Here is a 22641-nt window from a genome sequence, read left to right as displayed (position 1 = left end):
TACCTCTATGTAAGCGCGTAGAAGTTGTTTCTCTATCGTATATGCAAGTGTTCCAGCGCAATAACGGTTCCCGTCTCTTATATAGTCTTTTTTCCTGCTCATCGCCTAAATGTTATAGCCAGAACGCCGATCGCCATTGGTTACGGTAGAACTATTGCGTCTTTTCACACGTCATGTTCAAGTTTCCGTCAAACATTTCGAATTTCTGTGAACACTGTTATATTAAATTTAATAAGGTGAAATGTTGGTCATTGTTAAGTCAAAGAACGCCTTTGCACGTGAATTTGTTAACCTATATTGTACGGTGAATGTATAATTCTCACTATTAAAACTCGGCAATTTTCGTAACTTTCTGTGGATATCAATGTCATCGAAAAAGGAGATTTTTTTTAACAAAGAAAGGTAAGCAATTGGCTTCTTAAACCAAACTTCAAAATTTGTGTTGCATTTAAAACATTCACACGAGAAACACGTTCAATGCATGAGGATTATGAAATTGAGGCCCGTCTGTAAAACAAAAAAGGGATATAAATGGGGAAAAAAATGAAATGGATATTCAAATTTTGTAAAGAATTTTAAACTATATCGTTAAATTGTAAATTATACGTATCTAAACTGTGAACTTTTTTAATATAATACAGTAAGTCAATTGGTTTTTTTTTTTTTTTGTTTTATTTATTTATTTATTTATTTGTAAACAGGATAAAAGGAAGATAAAAGAAGAAAAGTAAAAACTTCGCTACTAAACACTGTGAATACTTGTGAAAAGGGTTATCTATGGCAAATTGCATCCTTAAAGAAATTAATATTAACAACTGCTGTTGTTTCAAGATAGAGAGTTGACAATATCAAACATAAGAACAAAAAAAGTAAACGTTTTGTAAGAATTAGCTATCACAGGTAATAAAACATTTTCTACATGTAATCGGGATATGATATAGCTCTAGGTCTTCACGTTTTATTCCCGTGAAAAGTAAAGAAGAGCTTGGAAACAAAAATGCAATAGAATGACACATAACTGATTGACACAATAATAACATAGCATATTTTTATCAAATTCTTCAATTACAAATTTAAACGGAGTAACATATTGCAAGAATCTAGACTAAATAAATTCAATTTTATCAGGATCATCAAACAAGAACTTTAGACTGGATAAATCAAGTTTGATATTAAGTAATTAAAGTAAGTCGTGTGGGATACTTGTACATAATAATGTCGAAGAGAAGTAATATGATTTTACTTGAACAAGATATTTCGCGGGTAATTTAGGATCTAATGTTGGTAAAACTTAAACAAATGACTCTGCACAGTTACACCGCTAAAATGGAATTTTAACGATGTCGTCACGTTGAAATATGATAAACAAGATCAACATTGAAAGGCGGCGTTCAATGGACTCAACCCCAACACGACCAAGCAACAAGAACCATCGGAAAACAGCTCAGGAGGACCTGAACAAAAACAGGACAGGGCGCAAGGCAAAGCACGGACAGGATAATCACTTTAATGATACTTAAAAAGAAATAATAGTAACTGACAAGGAAATTTAGTTGATCAAAATGTCATGGGAACACATAATCATTCATAAGGGAGCAAGAAACGTTGTTTGTCCGGTATTGTCGAGAAGGTTGCATAACAACTGATTTTATTGGTGATGATTCCTGTAATGTAGTATAAGCTGAAAATTTTGTTAACGACCTTCCAAATGGTATTGAAAATAACTTTGTATGACTGATATGAATTTCTTTTGAAAACAGTTGCTATATCGTACAATGAGATCAGTTTCATGGTTAGATTTAAAACTGATATTGGCTCTATTGTAAAGAAACAACAGCCAGATAAGATAACAATTCATTGCATGTCTCATTACTGCTTTAATCATTCCTTGAATAGGCTGTCAAATCTTTAAATTATTCTTGCTTACTTTATCATAATAGAAGCATACATCGAGCAATGTTTGATTTGAGAGAAAGTGCGTTTTAAATAGGTGATGACAACGGCCTAATTTGGCAACCAGGGTATGAGTAACAAGATGAAATGGTCACATTCCATTGGCTTTAGAACTACTTAGAGTTTCTTACAAATATAAAGTTTGGCATATTGGACATGTAAAGTAAGTTTCATTCATATTACAAACTGTATTATATATTTTACTAAAAATTTGTTCATTGAATACAAATGTATAGGTCTTTCCCAAATAAAAAAAATAAAATCTCATTTCGTAAGAAATAATGAAATAATATTCTTATGTGAAACATGGAGAAGTAAAATCATCACAAAAAAGAAGAATTAAATGACGTTATATCGTTCTGGCAGAAAATATCAGTATTACAGTGGTAGCCGCCCTTCAGCAAATATTGTTGTGGTTAAACTGAAAAGACGTGTAATACACCAGAATTTACTGACAACTTGGCCTCCTGTTGAATCTACTCTGATAAATCTAACTAATTGCATCTACTAGTATCTGTCAAAGTATAAGGTCAACTTTAACATCTGTGTAAGATAACCATTTAGTTTTATTACGACAAAAGGTCTAGCGTTGTTTCCGTGTAACGGCGGTCACTGATGCTTTTCACGTCTTTATTATATTATATGTTTTTTTATTATTTTTTATTAAAACATTACTTATTGTGTTAAGTATTTAATTACCAGTAGTAGCAGTGATATGACAATGGGAATGAATGGAAAGACTATACAGGCCCCAATTTCGAGCTTATTTTGCTGATGGAGAGGAGTTGGTTCAAGTTTCACGGGTTTGTAAGTTAGTTGCAAATTTGTCTTTTAAGTCTAACAATGTTTAATAGTATTAATACATAAAATGTACACTTCACAATTTAACAAATATTATCGAGTGTATATAAAAAAAGAGTCGGAAAAGAGTTTAACAATTTAACGATAATTAGGAAATAAGGAAAGCCGGTCGGAAAATTACGAGGGACAAATTAATACATTATGTACAATATGTCGTAAAAGGTTTATGAGTGAGGAACTAAATATGATGAGTGTTCACGAAATGAAATCTCCAGGCTATTCCTGCTGATGTTAGGTTTTCCACGTCAAAGTTAACGCTAGATTCAATGAGTTGCCGATGGACAAATAGGGACCGATGGTCAATATAATGTTATCTTGCATAAGTGGCCTAGGTGCAATTGTATAATTCTTTAAACGATAATCTATAAGCTTGGATAGTTGAACAAAATTGCAACAGAAGCAACTCAAACGCAAACATAATTTCAATAAGCTTTAAAAAAAACTCGGATGGATCTCTTGATGATTTTGAGATAGGTAAAATACTTTACCCGGAAATATCACAAGGGATATGTGTGTTCGGTTTAAAACAAGCCAGGTTATAACTTAGTTCTGTCATCATTTTTGGACAATCAAGCTGAGTTTCATACTTATATGCATGATCCCTGCATGGCCCAAGAAATCAAATCAATAATCCGTTAATACATTCAGATCGAATACAGTTAAAGGCCTAAAAGAGATAAAGGGTTCTGATAGACGAAAAGGCTGGTTGTCCGAAAATTACTTTCTTTTTAACTGCGAAACTGATATTAAGGATACTGTTGAACTTGAAGCATATTTTTTAAAAGGCTTTCACGATATAGTTATTTATCTTATATTTTATAGGTTAGTAGGCTTCAAAGGTGTGCCGTTTAAGCCAAATAACAAAAACTAAATGTATCACAAAGCAACAATGTCATGATGAACAATCTTCAAGGATGAGTGTTTTGTATGGCGTAAATGAATGAGCATCTTGCAGAATAGTAGCAGTAGTAATTTGAAAAAATGTATTTCATTTATCTACTCTACACCTAAGTTAGCCCATCCATTTATCTGAGCAAAACAAGTGATATTTTTAGAGATATTCTAGAAAAGTGTAATAACTGGAAGCGACACTCTTACTGTACGAATGTGCCAGCTGAACTTGGTCTGCGCTGGTCACTGGGACAGAATTTCTTCTCGCAAGCTGGTCAAGGATTGATTAAAAATGTATTCTTTTTTTTTCAATAAAATAATAGTGATGCAGTTTATTCAAGTAAGCCTAATTGAATGCTACTAAAGAAGTGGTAAAAACGTGGTAAAAAAGATTGTTCGGAATACCTCTCATTTTTTGCATTAATAAAAATATTCGGAACATGTGATATTTATTAATGTTAATATAATATGGTCTCATAATGTATCTTTATTTCAAGAAATACGACGTTGATGAGTTTTTTCTCATTTCCCCCCCCCCTTTTAATTTTCTTTTTTTGTGGTGGCTGTTACGGGATTTGTGGGTTTGTTTTACATTGCAATAAACAAAGTAAAGGTTTTGGCGACTTTACAGCTTTACAGGCGAAAGAAGCCACGAATGTCCCTCCATACAAAATTGCAGGCACGAACAAACACCTTAGAACAACCTCCGAAGTTACGTCGGTAGAACGGCGAGGACTTTCAAGCATCGGTAAAAATGGTAATATTTGTAGTTATACATTTGTAGTACTGTAACAATTCTTTTCAAGTAAGAGCTTTTTCTGTTTTGACGTCATTATATGGCGGATCACCATATCTTATTTTTTAAATTAAGAAATTAAATATCCAAAACAGTGATTTTATCGCTCAATAACATCACTGTTTGAAGTTCGGATGCGAGGAATAATATCACGAGGGCGTAGCCCGAGTGATATAATGATGCGCATCCGAAAGACAAACAGTGATGTCATCAAATGACAAAATCACCGGTTCTTCTATAAGCAATATCGAAAAATGCGGGTCGTGTGAGAATGTTTGGTAATGTACAAGTATTGTTCTTCTAAAAATGCATGATTAAAACATTTATTATCAAAGCGTTATGATATACATGACGCTGGAAATATATACATTTAATGTTGATATTTTTCCTATAAAAAGAATTTTGCAGTACAATTAATTATAAAGTTATTTTAAGGCTTTTAAAATGTTATAACGCCTTGTGTCTTGTGGTATATAAGATAACAACCCGATTATTCTTGTCTTTGTCACATAAACTATGAAAATTATATCTCTAATTTTTTTAATTTTACATTTATCTAAGAATAATCAATTAAATTAATGAATTAAATGGCTGATTTAATGTCATTGAATAAATAAATGATTTAATTAATTAATTAATTAATTGATTAATTAATTAAAAGCATTCATTTATCCATTAACTAATCAATTAAAAATCAAGCATTCATATACAGTCATGAAAAAAAATTGAATGATCGACCGATTGATTTAATGATTGATTGATTTATGTTTGTCACTGTACTTTTAACGATCTATCGGTACTGAAATATCTTGTACTCTTATACAAAAGGTCGAAAATAAAGCTTAAATAATCTAAAACAGCATTGCTAAATTATATTGGCACATCTATTCTTTCCCATCTTATTTCACCATATCTATGACATTTTGTACTTCTAACTTTAGGATATTTTCAGTCATGTGGTCTAAATTTGAAATCGGTACAGTTATAAAATAAAAATTATATAAAATAAGAATATTATTAGTGTGTTTATTTTTGATATCAGAATTATGCAAACTTTGATGACTGTTCCAATGCTAAACATAACAAATGTTTTCACATTCAGTCAGTTTATGGTTAAAGGTCAAAAACTAGTGGAAAATATTTGCATCAAGTGTCCCGATGTTTTTCATCTAATCACCGTGAAGCATTTAAAACTGAAACTTCTGTATCGTAACAGGTTAATTAAGGTAAATTAACATAAATATATACCATAACTTCAAACATATCACACGCATATGAAACAAACTAAAATGTAACAAAAATGGAATCAGAATAGCAAAATAATTATAAGCTAATTTTAAAAGACACTATAAACAGTTTCGGATCGCTTGCCTTTAAAAAACCTGACATTGTATGAATTGCTAGGCTTACTGAACACCTTGTGGCTAAGATGTTGCCTATTAGGGTTGAGGCATCATCATCGTTTATCCCTGCGTGATGTTAAGAGGCGACTAAATGGGTTCGAATAATTGGAGTTCATGCATCTCTTAGCCCCCGCAGGTGAAGTAGTTTTGAGCCCTGGTGCTGCTTAAAGTTTTTAACGCCCTCGGTTAGCCAAAATTACCTTTCCTGTTTCGGCGCCATTTGACAGAAATTGTGTTGGTGCGCCCTAAAACCCAAAAAAGAGGCTTAATAAGGTTCCATCCATCCTGTTAAGAACTGGGTATATGGACCCTGGACGTGTTAGTTTTCATGTGAATTTCCCAAAAGATGACCTATTAAGTTTGAAAATTAGTATTTCACCGAATGATACTGAATATATAGCTAAGTTGATTTGTAATAATTACATTTTTGATGTTATAAGGCCAAGGAGACCATTATGAGCATCATGGAGCCAAATTAAAGTACATTATCTTTCAGAAGGGCTTGACCGACTGATAGGGTTTTGCAAATCAGGTACCTGGCAGATGTGCCGGTACAAATAACAGACATTCAAGAGCATTCCTGCCAATTTTATACAGATAAATAAAGTCAAATGAACCTTTAGCCGCATAATTGTCCTACCCTGTACCTTTATCAGTTCAATTTAGTATGTAATCAAAAAGAGACAAATTATCTCTAATTTTGAATCAAATTGTGGACGATTTGTATAATTTTTTTTCAATCGCTGAAATATAAATTATACTTAAAAGCAAAATTCAGCAAATAATGTAAAAAAATCATTTATTCATTTACTTTCTTTTTTCTGCCTCATTGAAGGATAGCTACAGTTGAAGAAGAGGGGGTGGGGTGTGGCTTCCTTTCATACCATTCTTCAAAGATAATTTGAGTTTAGCTTTGTGAAGTATCGTCCATATTCAAAGAATATGTCTCAGGTTAAGTAGAAAAAAAATACTTGTATCTTCATGGTCATTGTCCGTTTTTATGATTTCCTACTGTGATTTATTTTAATCAACACTCTGTCAGTGCGTTGTCCATGTGCTCTGTCCTGTTTTTGTTTGATATCATGTTGAGCTCCTTGCCGGTGGTCTTGTATTGCTAGGTCGTGCTGGGGGATACCACCCTTTCTTGCTAACGTTGTATTTCATATTTTTTGCTTATAAAACTTTTTGTGAAGATGACTCAAATGATTAATCCGAACATAATCTCAATTTTTTGTTACTACTTTAAAATAAATTAAACGATCGTAAGCATGGTATGCTGAAAACTAAAGTTTGAAATTAAACTAAACAATATGTCTTTCATATTCTTTAAAGAAATAAATATTTTTATGATTTAAATACAAAGTACAAACTGCCATTTTTTTCTTGTATTGACGTAAAAAATGAGTCACTATGTTGAAAACTGTTAATAAGGTGTCTGGTATCTCATCTTGAGAAGGTATGGACTAGAAAGAAAATACATATTTTTGAATCAAATGTCAAAATTCATAGTAAAGGCATTTGTTCGGCAAATTAAAAAAGTTAAGGAACATAAAACAAAGTCAACAAATTTTTACTCAAAATATGTGTATAAATCAATAATTTTAGGCATTTTATCATATTTTTAATTTTACCTTATTTAACCATCATTTTTATTTATTGAGTTTTGAATTAAATTTCATTTTAATGAAAGCGATTCGTTAAAATATGAATGCATCTAGATTCTGGAACGTTATATTTTTCAAAATTGCTAAAACGCGAGGAAATGCAAGCTACATGTCCGCTTAAATACACATTATGCATCAGAAATGAATATATTTGTTCTTCTTTAGAATAAACAAGCATCAGTTTAATAACGTTTGAATAATGGTTTTAGGGCATGTAAGTTGCTTATAACTTGAAGGAGGTAGCACTGAAAGAGGACTTATTTGTCATGATAGTAGTAAATGTAAACAAAGTAGAATTCTGACTTCCATACAAATTACTAAATTTCTTAATTGTACTTTTTCCAGAAATCGACAGAAATAAAAGATGGTTCTGGTAAATGGCAAATGAGTAACATGATGGTAACAATAACGGAACACTTAAACTAAAATGCATTTTAAAATAAAAATAAAACCATTTCTGAGGCATATTGGGCCTTTGAATTGATATCACATTCATGAAAATCCGTTTACTTTGGCTGTGTATTATACATTGTGCATTCGTAAACTGTAATACAGATCAGAGTATGCCATTGAAATACGGTCTTATATTAAAGAGGATTTTTTATTATGTTTCATATAAGAATTATTGCTCTATTTAAATACAAGAATACAGTCAAACGTGTGGTAAAGATCACCTCATAATAAAGATCACTCTATTAAAAAAGGTCACCCTTTCACAACACTTCATTGATAATAAAGAACAAAATAACCTCATAATAAGGGCATGTTTGGTTCCTGCCTTGAATGGCCTTTATTCACAGGATTGACTGTACATACATTTTTGAATATTTTATAAGATAAAGAAGAAAGACATTTAAGACTTATTTAAAAGTTGATTTTCTTCTGTATCGGTTCAGCTTCGTGTCAGTCATTTTATTCATTAGAATTACGTTATTTAAAAATTGCTATCAACATATTCAACACTTTTAACTTAAACTTATCAAATAAAAAATCGTGTATCTAAGTGATAAAAATACTGATATACTCCAAAAAGAAACAACAAAAGATAATGAATTTAGTAATGACCGATGTAAAGACATTAAAATGTAATAATTGTAATAATATAAGATAACCAGCGTCTGTGTTGTTTTTTTTATTTATTAATTAACCCTTAACCTGCTAGAACTGAAAGTGTTGCTTTGCCAACCATATTTAGACAGGCGATTCGGCACTTCTATCATCCATGCACCGTAATTGTTATTGTTGTTGTTGAATTTTTATATTGACGTCTCTAAACCCTTGAATTGGATTGTGTAATTTGGTGCTAATATATTTTTTGCAGGTAAAGACAAACCACATGAAAACTTTTGAGAGCTTTTTTACTGATCCACTATTTCTAAAGTACTTTTAATCTACGTTACGAAACACTTGGTTTTTCTTCTATATGCTCTTATGACCTGTGCATGTGAATGTTATACTTCTTCATTTGAATATTCATAAGTCTGTCATGTGATATAGATATTGTTTCTGATTGGCTATATTGATATTAGAATAGAATAGTATATATATTGCCATGACTGGAATGCGTTAATTATTCGTTGAAAGGAACACACAAAGAACGTGATAGAAAATAATTTTGTAACTATATATATATCATACAAGCACAAGGTAAGAATTTTATATGTTATTTCCATACATGTCAGTTTGCGAAACTAATACATCTGTGAAACCTTTCCTTTGCTTATCTATTGCATTCACAAAATGAAATAAAATCATCTTTTTAAAGGTTCATAAAAGATTTTTGCAGAATTTCTAAAGATAGTTGATGCATATTAAGTAGATAATAAAGAAAATGAAGAATTTTTAATTGTTTCAGCTCAGTCATAGACATTAAGAGTCTATAATAATAGTAAGTCATTAGTTTAGATTACTTTAAACTTTAAGAAACCTGTGTCTTTAAAATAGAATTCCATTTGAATGACCGTAAAGCTACGTACTTAAAAACTATTTTTGGAGTGTCATCCTAGTATTTACGATGTTTGTTGCTCAACCCAGGGATCTTGTGTTCGAGTCCTCTCTGGACCTCAGTCATGTACGACCTGAAATAGTATGGTTGAACTTAATGTTTCTACACTATCTTTTACAGCATGTTGAATATCTACGGACAATGCTGTTTGGCTGTCATGTTGATCTTTGTAACGAATCAAAACCTGTGTCAAGCCAACGTTGTGCCTCCGTACAATAAAGTTGGTAAGTACTTACAGTTTATATGACAAAAAGGCGTGCTTAATCTACACTTCGAAGCACCCAAATCCTTTATGATTAATAATTATTTCAAACGTGTTATATACTAATTTATAACTTAATATAATGGTTGATGTTGATTTAAAAACACAATTTGATCGAAACGTCTTAAATGAAAATATTTTTTTATGAGGGAACGGTTCCTTCTTACCGGTAACATAGTTCTAATTTCTAAACTATCGCATTTTATTCTATCAAATTGTAATACCTGTTTTGTTAAGGGGGAATGGTTCCACTCTCGAAAATGTGTTATAGATAAGTTTTGACATTTATTTTTTATTTTGATGAGGGAACGGTTCTCTTTTACCGGTAACATTGTTCTATTTCCTAAACTATCGCATTTTATTCTATAAAATTGTAATACCTGTTTTGTTAAGGGGGAATGGTTCCACTCTCGAAAATGTTTTATATAGATAAGTTGTGACATTTTCTTTATTATTTTGACGAGGGAACGATTCTCTCTTACCGGTAACATTGTTCTATTTCCTAAATTATCGCATTTTATTCTATCAAATTGTTTAAATTGCTTTTTTAAGGGGGGACGGTTCCACTCTAGAAAATGTGTTATATAGATAAGTTTTGAAATTTACTTTTTATTTGATGAGGGAAAGCATCCCTTTTAAGCATTTCTGAATTATTATTTTTTATTTTATCGAAACATATTATATTCTGTTCATGGCTTTTGTTTTAAAGTGAAACGGTTCCCCCCGAAAACATTTGCAAAAGAGACAAAAAATAAAATTTGGATGTTTACTTTGGCTGTTTGTCTTTTACTTTTAACGAAACAATACCATTGCTTTAGCTGAAAATAATGTAAAAATAGTGTACTCGTATTTCCCCTTTTTAAAATATATCGAGTTTGTTAAAAAGTTATGTCTGAAGGAAAATATCAAAGTTAAGCTTGCATAAGATAATTGTTAAACATTTGTTTCTTAACATGGTACACAGCTAATTTTTGCTATTCCGTTATGTGTAATTCCTTACAAAACAAGCATTATATAAAGCACTTTCCTATCTCTAATTTCTTAATTCTTTAATTTCAGTCGATTATGTCGGAAAAGAGAAAACTGCCCTCGAAAGTCCGAGACTTTCTTTACTCGGTAAAAGCTTGCTACAACATCAGTTTCTTTCTGCAACAAAGGAAGAAATGCAACACACTGAAAGAGAACAGGAATTCGTTGAACACGAGGTCACAGATGACACCTTCGCCACAGAAAAGCCACACATTCGCCAGAAACGAAGATACGTCATTTGCGACGTAAAACATCCGTCCATATTTGAAATTCTAGAATTCTTTAGAACAAGAAAATTATGTGGCATGAAGACTGGACACTTCAGGTTTGGTATGGGAAAATAATGAAGAAAAACGAAAAGAGTTTGATTTTTTTATTAAGACATTGATAATAAAAAGTGCTGCACTATTGAAGTAGAATAAAGGGGAACATTTGTTACAACAATTTTGTTTTTCTTCTTTTCTTTATGAGAATCTTAAACGCGCTGTGGGTCATTTGCTTTAAATGGTAATGTTTCACCTTTTATTTTTATTGACGTATTCATGCATTCAAATAAACGCAAATTCAAAAAGGATTGTTAAGCAAAGATATCGTTAATACAAATTTATTACAACAATATTGTAAACAATCAGCGCTGCTGTTGCTTTTGTACTTTAGTCATTAATAAATAAGATCTATAGTTAGCAAGTTTTGTTTGTTATAAAACGGTTCATTCATATCATCATACAATGGATATGAGCATACATTTTTACGTCATTCTTGTATGACTATAAACATATCTTTTATCGCTACAACAAATCGATGCAGTGGTCTGACGCAAATAAAGCACTGCAAACAATGTGTACTTCTGACAGAATGATGTGGTTTGTCAACAATTGTACAAAACATTTAAATGATAAGACATTATTAAAGTGACGTTATGCCAATGCAAAGGGTAGATAGTTGAGTAAAGGTCAAAATAACTTATAATAATATGTTAATGAAATTGAGTAAAAGATATAAATGTATGTGTCACGTTCAATTTATGAAAATTATAAGTTATATTTTTATCATAAACAATTGCTAATATCTACTGTTGGTCAATCTCAAACTTTTTAAATATACAATAATTTCAGCTCAATTTGACAATGAAAAAGAATGTCACTTAAAGAAGTGCTCGAGTTTTTTCTTGTTAGACGAAATTTTCTAAATATGGTTCTATGTCTAAGTTATTATTTAACCAATATTCTTTAAAGTACACACTATACTTTTTTATTTTAAAGTATGAACATTTTGTGAATTAAATTTAGATACTTATTTAAATTTTTTTCTACAAAATTTTCACAAATGACTGAAGAGTTTTCTATCTAGTTTTGTATGTTATTATCAATGAATATATAGAAGCAACAAATATGTGATTTTGTTCAGCATTTACATCTTTGTCATAATCTGTATGAAGATATTACCATTTTTTATACCCTAAGAGCAATATTCAATGTGTTTTTCGAATGTGCTATTTGTATGTGTTTTTTATCTTGTGAATGGTGGAAAGCATTGTTTTTGATAAAATGTAATAATATGTAAATGAAAAAGAATAAATGATATGAATGTATGTGTCAATAAGAAAAAAAAAGACATTTAATCATTTCAAAACAAGAATTGTTGTATTTTAAAAGATGCATGGCAGTGGTAAATTTGGCTCTGTTGGCTTAATATTTTGTATTGTTATGAAAAGGCTTAACGGTGAAACCAAAAAGCGCATGACAGAAAATAAAAGAAAAGCAAAAAAAATAGGAAAAACAAAAAAGAAAAAAAAATAGGAAAAAAAAAAAAGAAAAAAAAAAAAGAAAAAAAGTTTGCATCACATTTTTCTCTCCTCTGTTGACAAACCTAAAATGGCTACAATAGCAAAATAATAAATTTTCCCGTTTTTACGGTCCTGTGTAAAATTGTTGCTGAAATATTTCATACTATTTGTTTTTTGTTCGTTTCTTTACATCTTTTCCAATGGGCTCTTAAATTTCTTTATCTTATTTACCAGTATATGACAATATGATGATAATGTTGTATATGTAAATGAAATGAGCCGCGTCACGACAAAACTAACATAACGGGTTTGCGAACAGCATGGATCCAGACCAGCCTGCGCATCCGCGCAGTCTGATCAGGATCCATGCTGTTCGCTATCAGTTTCTCTACTTGTAATAGGGTTTGTAAGCGAACAGCATGGATCCTGATCAGTCTGCGCGGATGCGCAGGCTGGTCTGGATCCATGCTGGTCGCAAATGCATTATGTTGGTTTTGTCATGGCGCGGCTCAAATACTTTTTTCTCATTTATCACCATCATGATGCATATCATGTCGTGTTGTCAAAGGATGATTGAACATTCATTAGCAGTTTCAAAACAAAGCAATGTAAGCTGTGTTTTGGTTTTTGTACTAGTTACTTTTTTGTTACATTGCATATACTTTATATTATAGATTTAATAATAAAATACAAATATCATTCACTGTTATTTGAAACAATTTACCTGCTACAATATTAGTACTTTTGTAAATGAATTTGGAATAGGTTTATTTTGATTTTTTCAGACATTTATAAACTTTGTTCAGAAGTATCGCCATATAAAATATGTTTTATAGTAAATGTATATGAAATCATTTGAAATGTGCTAGAGATGTATGTAACTTCAAAATCTTTGATGCTCATATCTGAGTCATCCGTTAAACCAATATCCTTTAAAAACATATATTTCAATTTTCTTCATTTTAGAGTAAAAGAATATGTAAATTCAAATGAGATACTCATTTGACCTTTTCAAATTTGCACTAATTACAAAAGAGTTTATATCTAATTGATAATGAATATATAGCTTGCCGAACAATAAATCTGTTGCTTGTTCAATATAGTTTCTTTATCATTTACACCTTAATCCCAATCTTTATAAAAAAGATCTGAATAAAGTGTTATCCATCGGAAGCATTAGTCACGGTTTGCAACATCCTACACGTCCCCTAGCTTCGGCTTGAACCAAAATGTCCATTTTAGAGTTGTTTTGAAAGTTGCTGGTTGGGCCTAAATCCTTGCAAGGACGTGGTTACTTATATAGTAGACTGAAGTTTATTTAAACTTTGCATGATTTTAGAATATGATAAAAGAATTATTTCAAGCGAAAACAAATATATTTTGAAGTTGTCATTCTGCTATTGTGTCTATTAGTATGCCTATATGTAACCACATCATACCTATTTAATGTCAAAGATAAAAAAAAAACCGAAAGATAAACATATTTTTTTCCTTTATTTCAGAATATCAAAATATGAACATGCTGTAAAATATACATATGGCCCGTCCGTTCATCTGTTCGTTCAACTATTAATTTCGCAAACAATGTTCTACCCCTTTTAGAAAAGTATCTTGAAAATTGTATAGAATCTTGCATGGAAGCATATACGATGTTTGTTTGATATGTAATTGGTATTGTACCTATCACAAAAGAATTGACACAAAAAGTCAAATGAACATTACATATATATTCTTCTTAATTTTAATCTCTGAATCCATTTATAAAATGCGTCACGGTACGCTGATTTAGGTAGACCTCCGAGACACTGACTAATGACTGGGCAAAGGGTCTGTCGGGACTTGTATCGGCGATCAGATGAGAACTTTTAATGTTTTGGGGAAAGGAAAAAGTCGCATGGAGTTAGATCTGGAGAGTATGGTGGATGTTACGAAACGGTAACCTTCTCCGACATCAAAAATTTCTTCACAAGCTCATATTTATGTGAAGTAGACAAACGTGTTTAAATCCTGACACAGGGCGTCGTTTCTGATGATATTTCTTAAGCTTTTTAGAGTAACATCACGGTTATACCGACCTGTAACACTTTGCCTTTTGGTAAAATTACGCTTGAATTTGGTTCGTGATTTTGAATCGGTGCCTCCTAGGCGTTCTGTTGGTGTTGTTGGGTTGTGTCAGGGGTTGCGTTCTGTAAACGTCGCCTTTGTTGATCTTTCTCGTTACCTACCTACCTACCTACCTACCAACCTATTTATCTATCTATTTATTTATTTATTTATTTATTTATTGATATTATAGCATAAAATCGGCTATTTTCCCCTATTTTGCCCATGTTATAACGGGACCAAAACCATGTGTTAACATAGTCACGCGCTCTTGTTATAGCCCGGTTTCACCTATGCGCAATACATACAGGGCCCAGTAAACAAACAAACAAAAAATGATGATTTGGCCTGTTTGCCGAAGAGTCATGCGCTCTTGTTATATTGAAATTTATTGATTCGAGGGCCTCAGTCGCATATTCAAGTAACTATGCCGGAAAAACGGCGTATAGACATCGGTGCTAATCTTGGTTGTCGCCCTTTCTAAGAAACTGACAGTTGTCAATGTAAACAAATACAGTAGAATCTACCTGTCATTCAGTTTAACACTCCGATTAACTTACAAAACTAGATAACACAAAATTAATATGAGAAAATGTTTTTTTTATATATGTTAATGTTGATGAATGCTCTTTACATTTCTTTGATAGAATAATGCTTAGTGCCTGATTTTTTTATAAACTTGTTTGCTTGAAAAAAAAACCGATTCTGATGTCACTGATCTTTTTTCTACCGTCAATCTGAAATCATGCTAAGAATTTCTGAGGGTCATGTTTTGTCTTGGGTAGAGGGTAGAGTAATGTAACGGTTTTTTTTCTTGAGATAATAAATCTCCAAAGGCCAAGCTTTGTTAAATTAATTAAAATTCAAAATTTCGTTCGGTTCCGAGAATTTTCCAAGTTGTTGGCCCCGGAAAAATGAAACGCATACGTAAAACATAGAATTGGATAAATACCGTCCAAGCACAAGACTTTAATGTAATTAACCGACCGTTCCTCGGGACTCTGCAGACGTTATAACACGGAAAAACGTGCGTTAACCCTATAATGACCATCGTGCCATCTGATCAATTACGTTGTTATAATTTAAAACGTTTCAGTTTGTTTTAATCAACACCAAAAGTATAATCAGTTGAAGAAAACAAGAAGTTAATAACAGTAAATTGCTGAATTTTAAAAGCCAAGTTGTTGGTAATGTTGTTGTTTTACTGTTGGCAGTGTTGTTCTTGTTATAGTGTTGGGGTCAAAATTTACAGAAAAAAAGTGTAATTAAGCACTATAGGTGTAGATACAAAATTCATTACCGCTGCAAATGTGGTTACTTTCAGAATAAGGTATTCTTATTCATTTTAATCTAAATGGATATTTTTTTAAATACAAGAACAAAATGCTTAAAAAGGAGATTAAAAAGGTTAGAGAAAAACATCAGGAAATAAAAGCATTTCTAGCAACAAACTCTGTAGGTAAGATTAAGGTGCAAATATTTTGTTAATGCATTTAAAAAAGATAACCTTAGCAACAAAGATACGTCAACAGTTTGTGTTAATTAATATCATCCTACAGCAAATATCAATTTTTGAACGAAAAAAATAAACAATTCCGATGTGTATTGTGTGACATAATTCAAAGTACATGTATATGTCATTTACTACTAAATGTTCTTTATTTCAATAATCAATTTGAATTAGTAATAAAACACATTCGTTTGGTGCCTTCTGGGTGCCCTTCTTGGGTGTGTCTGGGGGCTTCGTCCTGTGAACATTGCATTTGCCTTGTTGATCTTGATTCTTATTTTTTTTAAATAAGTTTAGTTTAATCATATTTTATTACTGTATATTGCTTATATTAACATATTTTACACAGAATATTTTTGAAATCATCGAAAGCAAAAGTTTGGGTCCAAGTTCGTACAACCCTCCCCAAAATATAAGTTAAAGACATATTTTATAAATAGAAATAATGGCATCTTTTTGAGATATTGTAACATGTATTAACATTAATCATAGAAAAAGAAAAACACAACACAATAGCTTATTAACAACACAGAAAGATAATAATCAAAAGGAAAACTAATTAAGATAGAATATCAACTAGTGGTTAAGATCTAGCCTGATATTATTTAGTATTTGAGTGTGTTCATGACGGGAAAATGGGAAATTGCAACATAGCAACATAAACCTTGATACGAAACTCTACCGGACGCTTGGAATCGATATATCTCAAATGATACACACATTTGGTGATAGATGTCCCTAATATGGTGTAAGTAAAATGTCTGGGTTGTAATAGATAAAAGATGATATTTAACAGAAGGTTTTTAAATATTATCTTATCCAAATTTTTACCTAGAGAAATAATGGCATCTAAATGAGATAGTGTAACATGTTTTCATATATAAGCATATAAAAAGAAAACCATAACACAAAACTTTAAACAAAGAAAAGTTTTGATATCAAACAGGTCAAATGTGTTTATTTGAAAGACTGTGATCCCGCCAAGAATTGCAATAAAGATCGATTTTATTTTTTATTCTGATTATATTTCTTTATAATTATCTTTTTAATAGTTTTCCATTAAAAGTGTCCTCTTTAATTAATGTAAGATTTTTCGTTTTTGATGTTGACCTAATCTGCTTATAAAAAGGCGCTTTTTAAAAGAAATCAAATTGCCATCATGGTGAGATCTACGAAACAGTTTAGGATATGCATTGTATAACATGTACTTATTCAAGTCTCGAGAGTTTTTTTTTAATAACTGACTGGGGTCGTCGGTCCCAAGCGCTTTGTTTACCGGCAATGATTATAACGTATCGGACATTTTTTGCCTGTTTCATCAAAAATGTCAAAAAAAAAATTTGAAGGACCCTTATCCAGCTAAGAATCTCAATTAAGATTGATTTTGATTCTGAGTACATTTCTTTATTTCGTATTATCTTTATTTTCTCCATTTGAAGTTTATTACGGTAAGATTTTCCGATTTTTATGTTGACATCTGTCCAACTCCTATAATAAGTGAATAGTTAATCTCGTCATAAAAAATTCGTGTGTACTACTTTTATATCCCATTGCCTAATGGTGGCCCTAAATCTCAGAGATTGAACCAACAAATGCATCAAATAATTAAGATTTCTTTGGAAAAAGTAAATTTGCCTTATTAGACAAATGAAACAAACTGAATAATACATAATTACGACGCGAGCTGAGCAATACGTTTTTGTGTCCTTGACCAATTGCTATTTTTGAAAACGGTACTTCCTTTGTTCGTAAAAGGTTCTATTGTTTTAAATTGCGTGTCATTTATATAAAAAGTGAAGAAAACAAAGAAAAGTAAATGTTTTTGTGTTTTTTTCTATTTATTTCATTTTTCAAAATCATACAATCATTCACAGTTACATGCAATTTGTGACTGGATATAAAACATAACTGCTCCGATTAAAAGCATCACATACTCAAAAAGAAGAAAAAAAACCACAACATTTGCCCACTTGAACGAGTTAAAAAAAAGTTTGATACGACAGAGACTAAACAAAAAAATTCAAAACAAACCCCAATCTAAGCTAACAAACAAAAAAGACAAAACGCACGCATATCTGGTGATTTTTGCCGAATGTTAAGACCGTTCATCAAATCTTACTGCAGCGGTAATCAGGTAAAAAAAATAGCACCGTGATATTTTAAAGCTGACTCATCACTTATCATCGTTATTTACAAGTTACTATTTGTAAAGTTTATAATTCTCAGAGAAACGCTTGGTTTAAACGTTTTCTAAATTTAAAAAATCACTACTCACGTTTACTGCGGCGGTAAATCGGTCAACTTTTTTTATTGCGTCGGTCATAAATAGTTCTGATACTTTAACCCTTATACTTTTAACTACTATATCGGGAAAATTAAAAACAAAACACATTATTGTAAAGTACTGAAACATTATTATTTGGCACAATATTGTTGTTTTTTTAAACAATTTTCCAATTACTACGCAGCGACCAACTGTGCATGACCAAAGGGGCACGGCTCATTGAATGTTCACAAAATATGTATTTGATGGTAAAAAACATTTATCCTAAGTCAGAAATGAATTCTTAGTTCATTCAAATAACACCATATACTAATACATAGACAAGGGAAACAACTCCCATAAGAAGGTGTCTATGCCCAATCGGGGTTTGCCTCGCAGTTTTTTTATACGATACAGCATAAATAAAAAGGAATTATGCAATATGTAGTCGAATCATTTATCTATCAAACTAATGTAAAACTTTTCTTATTTCTCTTATACTTAACGAGTACTGGCCGCCAAAATAACAAAAAAACTGTTCATTTTCGCGAGGTCGACAACGATCGTGGCTACGCAAGAAACACAAGGTTACATGATTGTTGCAATCGTTAGAGATAATATCACAAGCATTTATCATGCCGGGCAATTAAAAATACATAAAAGTAATCAAAATATTCCAATAACATATAATGACAATGTGATATTAAGTCAGCAGCGGCTTCAGAATATTTCCCCGTTGAAATTTCTATGAAAACACCGCCATCTTGACGAATATAAACAACCGTCATCTGATTGTTCGATTAATTTCCCGAAAATATACCCCATGGCTTGGAATCAAAACTGCGTCGTATCCTTCAAAATGTAAACAAACGCCGCCATCTTGGAACCAAAATGTATGTTTTTGTTAATAACTCTTTTTGTTGGAAATGACTGATAACCAGATATATGTATTAACACGCTACACTATTTCCCGCTTCGTTCGGTATATGTTGCTTGCCCAACTATTTTGTAAAACAAAAGTTATAGCGAACTTGCAACTCGAAGCGGGGCAGAATTTTTATGAAATTGTGTGGATACGACGCAGTTCATATTGCTTTATCTATCGTTTTTTCCTTCAAATCAATTATATACTCGTTTTCAGAGTTCACCATAACTTCAAAACATAATTTTGCATCATTTACTAAACTTTTATTAAAAAGAGATATTTATTTTCCAAGAAAATAATTATTTTTACAAAATGATACGACGCAGTGGAAAATAAAATATGATACGACGCAGTTGTATTTTATATTGGTTAAACTATTATAAATTATGTGCTAGGTATGCTTATAACGTCCAACAACATTTCTTGTTTATAACTTAAGTCAAAAGCAGAGGTCATCCATTGGTTCCATAAAAATGGAAATGTAATACAATGCTATAAAGGCTGCATTTTTCGGTCGCATTTTAGTACCTGTCATAAGCATCTTCAAATTCCGAAATGCTGTATCAAATGCAATATACATTGAAACACGTGATCGCACACCCATATGACAACGTGTTCCAGTGTTGCCTGAGCATTCTTCTAAAATTGTTCCCTTGAGTCAGAAATGGGAGTGATAACTATTTTTGATTCCAGTGTAACCTCTCCTGGACCCTGTATTAATTAGGAATGACCTTTTTTTTTTAAAAAAAAGAGAAAGAATTACAAATTTTGAAAAAGGCCTCATGCTATCGGAAGAGAGGGGGGTATGCACAAATTGCATGACTACCTATGTTACTTGTAATTAACAACAATTTCCGACAAGTCCGTAATTACTTATGTCTTTTACATGCCTAATTTATTGTATTCATTTTCTTAATAATCGGTTAGAACAGAATGAGCTTTATTATTTGAAACTGAACATTAAATTTTTGAAATTATATTATAAATGGTTAAGCTACAATATATTTTTGCAAGTAGGTTATGCGTTCCGTGTAGTCATTTTATGTTCAGCGCCGCGGAACTTTACCGCTGATTTTGTCGAATTGCATTTCTTTATCGCCGATGAGGAAAGGTCTACGGAATTTATTTTATATATTTGCACTTAAGTATCATTCTTCTCCATTAAAAAAATCAAAATCGAGTTACAAATGATACAACTACAAATGATACAACTACAAATTATTTTGTAAAGAAGGTGTCCGTTTTGCAAAAGTATTTTACGCTGTGCACCGATAAATTTGATACAGATATAGGCAAACATGATCTTTCAACAGTATTGAAGAAGTTTTCACAATATTAAACAGAAAATGTACGTCAGAATATCGCATCGAATTTTCAAGAGACTAGAGACATGGCATCTTAACATACCTTCATACTAAAGTGTGATTTTTATTGAATTGCCTGAAAACTTAAACTTAAACAAGTTTTCAGAAAATGACTTCACAGAGGATTACCCCCTGTTTACATTGAAAATTTCTCTGCTAGTCATACCGAAATAAGAAATTTAAATGTTATTCTCTTTATAATTAATTCAAATATTTATAATCTTAAAGTTAATAAAAAGCTGCTTATTTGTACAGCTGACGTTAACAAATTTTGTTGAAAAAAAAAAACAAATCAGACAGGTGTGTCCGACCGAGGCCGATCTGTTTATGTTAACTGAATTCAAATCACTTGAACTGAACTGCTATGATTTCGAAAACCACCAGGGACTTTTTGTATTTTCTGATCGCAAGATCAGTAAATACATAGCTAACATCCACGGTCTAACACAAAATTTCCTTACAGACCTAACAACTCAAAGTAGTTCTCACTCAGAACTGCTTAAAAACCAGCAATTTAAAAGAAAGAATAATTTTTAATGTAGGCATTTAACGAATTACAGTGCATTAAACGTTTAGAGTAGTCAATAGAAATATGAGGTTACAATCGCGGATGAATATCTTTTTTACCCAATGAAAAATGTTCGGCCATTTCCGTAAAGCTTAATCAATGAAAATGCTATTTTTAGCTATGTCGATTACCGAATACTCCAGAGCGTAGTACACAAATAAATCTGACTGTCGAGTAGTGGAATATATACATGTCGTACTGTTTTGTCGAGAAGATTTTCGCTAAATTATTTTCATCAGTGTTAAACGTGAACAAAATACCTCGAAATTAGTAAGGATTACAAACACGAAATGGAAATTCTCAAATTAGAATTACAATGTATTTGTTTTTATTCAAGCTACATATGTATTACTTCACCGTGGTGCAGAGGTAGCGCGCTCGTTTAGGGTGTGAGAGGCCAAAGGTTCAAATCCTAGTCGAGGCAACTTTTTTTTTTTGAAGTGTCTTTTTTAAGGAAGTAGCCACGATATGCAAGGATAAAGTGTGGCTGTCATTTTTTGATGCAACTCTAGTCATGCAAAATTCCATATGTATCAATCTCAAACTGTTATAGACGCAGTCGCTGCGTAAGATTAATTATAGTATATAAAAATAAACTTATACAGGAAAATACATACAGATAGTCAGTATGATTTAGATTGCAAAGATCAGAAAATACCACAGAGGTTGCAGCCCTTTGATTATTCTTTTGTGTGGAAAACCTATCAAGCTAGTTTCAAAAATGTCGATGGTTCTCTGCAGGTGCAACATTTTGCCTAAAATAATGCACAAAGGCGCACCTGAGGTCCTCGCCCCCTAGTAAAGCTAATGTGTTATGATCAATTAGGTAACATGTTCATGTTTAACTGAAAAGTAGCTTCCGCAATGTAAACTTTCAAATTAAATGTTATATTGGACATGACACAATGTATTCTAAATAATCAAAAGCAACAGAACATTGCTATACACCGCAAATGATCTGGTTTTTTTAACTAGCGCAAGTGATTATTCCATAAAATAGAACTATATTGCCAAAATTATCCCTGTTGTGAGACTGCCAAAAATACAACTGCGTCGTATAATATTTTATTTTCCACTGCGTCGTATCATTTTGTAAAAATCATTATTTTCTTAGAAAATAAACATCTCTTTTTAATATAATTTAAGTAAATGATGCAAAATTATGTTTCGAAGTTTATGGTGAACTCTGAAACAAATATATAATTGATTTGAAGGAAAAAACGATAGATAAAGCAATATGAACTGCGTCGTATCCACA

The 22641-nt window shown here is 31.5% G+C and overlaps 1 protein-coding gene across 4 annotated transcripts in view; it reads left to right on the top strand.

Annotated features, from left to right (window-relative positions):
* Positions 1-22641, top strand: part of LOC132732779 (uncharacterized) — a 126081-nt gene that overhangs the window by 49498 nt on the left and 53942 nt on the right. The window lies entirely within an intron of this gene.

Source organism: Ruditapes philippinarum, unplaced genomic scaffold (assembly GCF_026571515.1).
Source record: "Ruditapes philippinarum isolate M1 unplaced genomic scaffold, ASM2657151v2 ctg1861_1_1_1_1, whole genome shotgun sequence".
NCBI classification, from domain to species: Eukaryota; Metazoa; Mollusca; class Bivalvia; order Venerida; family Veneridae; genus Ruditapes; species Ruditapes philippinarum.
This window is presented reverse-complemented; position numbering and strand designations above follow the sequence as displayed.